At 42.6% G+C, this 3828-nt stretch overlaps 1 long non-coding RNA gene across 1 annotated transcript; it reads left to right on the top strand.

Moving 5' to 3' along the window:
- Positions 1-246: 246 nt before the first annotated feature.
- LOC309519311 lies at positions 247-3311 on the top strand. The gene is made up of 3 exons (XR_014213788.1): positions 247-335; positions 456-612; positions 2855-3311. It is a non-coding gene; the product is annotated as an uncharacterized lncRNA (long non-coding RNA).
- Positions 3312-3828: the final 517 nt, after the last annotated feature.

Raw genomic sequence — 3828 nt, 5'->3', positions numbered from 1 at the left:
TCCTACACAAATGCCCCTGTCCCAAAAAGCCCCAGCTGGCATGGGAAACATCCAGGAGTGATGGGCGTTGTGGACTGGCAACATCTGGAGGGCCACGGGTTCCCCACCTCCGGAATCATGTGGGCAATAAGGTATCGCCAACGCCTGCCGTAGAATTTTCTTCTTCATATGAGATTTGCAAAAGAAGTCAACTTCTGAGCAACAGACTAAGACATTCAGTGTGACTCACTGTAGCAAAGGCAGCGAGAGTGGGCTGCAGTGATTCAGAGCCGTGCATTGCTCCGTCTTTCAGCTGTTTCTGTGCATTCTGAACTTTCTGCTGGCTGTCATTATTGGTAAGCAGAATATTCTGTGGAGGGTGTTTTCTCTCTCTCTCTCTCTCTCTCTCTCTATCTCTCTCTATATATATATTAAAATCCCCTTTGCAAACCACCTCAATTTCCTATTCTTCTCAGCTGCTTCCCGTTGTCGCACCAGCCTGCTTGCGAGGGGAAAAGGCCCCCTGAATTCCTGGAAGGAGTAAACACATGGTGCCCTGATTTGCCAAAAGAGGGCAATGTTGCTGTTCTGAATCCCACTCCAGCAAGAGCCATACCTGTGTGTGTCGGGCTGGTAAGTAATAGCTGCTGTCTCTTTCTTTTGCTATGTACAAGTTTTCACATGTCTCTGTATTCTGTAGTTAATCAGGACTTTGTAACTATCTGTCCTGCCTATTAACTGCACCAACTTCTAAATTGTTTAAAGGTTAACACATTTCACTCCATGCATGAGTGGCACACATAAGCAGGGATTGCTGGCTCGGGAAGATTTTTCTTCCTGAAAGCAGAAGGCAGGTGAGGGAAAGGCTTGCATGTTGAAAATGGTCGCAGGAACCTCAGGCTGCATCCGCTTCCAGCCATGCTCAGTAAGCAAATCATTTCGGCACAGTTAGAAAATAATAACACACCCGCTTTTCTTTTAAACTATGATGTTCCTTGTAAATTTGAAGTGCACGCGGAGGCTAGTCTTTGCAAAGTTTGGCCAAATCGTGGCCTAACGCAGGTTTGAGAATTTGCACTGTCTGCAGTGAAGGAAGGCAGGTTGCAAAACCAGCTCGATTATACAGCTCAGACTTTTGTTTTCTGTGCATGAGGATGGATGGGGTTTGGTAGTGTGTCAGAACCCTTTCTCTGTTGCTGTTGCCTGCAGGGCAAAAGATGTTGGGGTGGGAAGAAGGATGCATATTAATAAGAGCCAGATGGTGCAAAGAGAAAAATGGCAGAAGTAAAATTAATAACATTATTATTGTGTTATTATTCTTATTTCATAATCCCTCCCCTACTTAATTTACGAAGCATTATTATTTCTCTAAATAATTTGCACTCAGCATGGATTACTGTATTGTGTTCTTCGTGGGGCTGCCCTTCAGGCTGGTTCAGAAGCTGCAGCTGATGCAGAACTCGATGAGGTTCCCGACTGGAGCAATTTACCTTGTTGACATCCTTGTTAAAGGAACTGCACTGGCTGGCAATTAGCTACTGACCGAAATTTTTAATATTGACTTACAAAGCTGTAAACAACTTATGACTGGGCTACTTGTGGGAACACCTTCTTCCAACCAGACCAGCCTGTTCACTAAGATATTCAGACGAGACCCTCCTGGTTGTGGCACAGAGTGCAATAATCTGTCTCATAGCAACCAAGAAGGGGGCGGTGGCTTCTTTGTGGTGGCTCCTACCATGTGGAATAGTCTCCCTAATGAGATGAGGTGAGATCCAACTATAGTAGGTTTCCAGTATATGTTAAAAGGATTTGTTTGCCCGAGCACTTTCTCAACATTGACAACATGCCGATTGTTTCCATTGACTACTCTGGTTGTTATTATACTGATACAGTGCTTTTTCTGGGGGGGACGCAGGGGTACGCATACCCCTAAACATTTTGTGAATCTAAGGGGAGAAGAAACTAAAAGATTTATTTTTTTTAGTTTCTTCTCTAGCATGGTGGATCGTCAGTTCCGTTGCTACCCCCTTTCCTTTCCCAGTGTTTCTTGAGTCTCAGACGGAAGCGAGCGTTTAATGTGTGAAGCAGTGTGGAATGTGAATGTGTGGAGTTTTACAGATGAAATTTTGGCCTCATTGAGGGGCAGTATTTCAATATGAGTAATGCATGTTCTTTGTACTTTTGTCCATTTACTGTCTTTATTTTTCCGGATTTGAACTATAAAATGATGATTTTCTTGAGTCAAAATGAAATTACCCCTAAACATTTTTTTAAAAAAAGCAAAAGAGCACTGTACTGATATTTTAATGTTGTTTTTTGTGGTTGTTTTATAGTCTTGCTGTAAACTGCCTTGAAATCCTCCAAACAGAAGGAGGCATAGAACTATTTTTTAAGTAAAAATAAAACAACTTTGTCTGAGATGCAAAACTAAGAATTAAACACTGTTGCCCAGTTATTCTTGTGCCTCTTTCCCACTGAAAAATTTCCTGCTCTGTTCCTTTGCAATCCCACCTTATAAGCAAGAGCCTTATCTGATAACAGTACAGGGCAACTCATCAGCTCTTTATGCAGCAGAAACCACTACATCTGGCTGCACAAGTAACAGGTGGCACTTATGGCATTTCCCTACTGAATAATATTCAACATGTGGCTTGCCAGTTGCAATCTGACCCTAATGGGGCTCCAGGTTTTGTGAGAATTTATGAACTGTATTAATCTAACAGTTAGACTCTCCACTCTTTCCCCTTCCTTCATCAGACCTGTAGACTGCCTGTTGCATAAGAAACTGAACAGTGGGGGGTGGAATGGGGGCGTATCATAACTGTAGCCAAATATTGGTGCTGATCACACTTCTTGTCACCTTCATTTTCAGTGTTAACGAAGCCATCTGTCTCTCCGTCACCATCAGTGTGACCTGCCAAGAAGAAGGTTAGGAGGTAGATCTTAGAAGTCTTGCTTTGGAGCCATCAGAGTATGTTGCGAGGGACAGAGCCCCTGTCACTGTATTCCTTAAAAGTAAGCAGAAAGCCTGCAGAGCCCAAAGACTGTATCATCATCTGTACTATACATGCATCACAATTTATCAAAAGAAAACTGCTGACTTCTATATGACTAGATGGGACTGGGATGGAGGTGGTGATACAGCCACACCATGTTTACCAGAATTGTAATTTTCAGTGTTACCCACAGGGCCATAAATATAAGCCCATGTCGTATTGAACGGATATATCTGCCACAGATATGTGCTGAAAACGAGATATATATACACTATCACATTTTTAACTTTGACCTCCAAGCCTTGAGGCGATGTTCAGAGTTCACAGAAAATAGTATCGATTTCTATTTTTATTTTTTTAAAACCAGGTGGGTTAGGGGGTTACTTAATTTCCCTCCCTCCCCCCCCCCACTTCTTGCAAAAGGGTTAAAACAATAACCAGCTATATTGTCTTTTTAAAAAGATGAAAACAGTATATAGAAATAGACGGAAGTAAAGTGTGCCACTTGGAACATTGCTAGATACTCTGCTGCATTTTACCCTGATACGAAATGCATCTCTGCAGTGGATAAAAGACCCATGGATTTAAAAGTAGTGTGTTTTAAGGCCGATATGGCAGTGTTTTTAGCATTCCCTGTTCCAATGTTTAACTAGTCCGGCTTAAATAGAATCTACTGGAATAGGAATACCCTTAAAACTCACAGGGTTATTTTAAAGGGGGGGGGGGCTTCCTTTTAAAATGCAAAACTGGGGAAACCTTATTTAACTCTGACTTCATTTGCCATCATCTCTGCTTCCCCCCCCCTCCCTCCACAAGCCTTGGCTCTCCAACCATCCATCTCATTTCTGCT

Source organism: Podarcis vaucheri (genome assembly GCF_965113315.1).
Source record: "Podarcis vaucheri genome assembly, chromosome: 1".
Classification (NCBI taxonomy): Eukaryota; Metazoa; Chordata; class Lepidosauria; order Squamata; family Lacertidae; genus Podarcis; species Podarcis vaucheri.
This window is presented reverse-complemented; position numbering and strand designations above follow the sequence as displayed.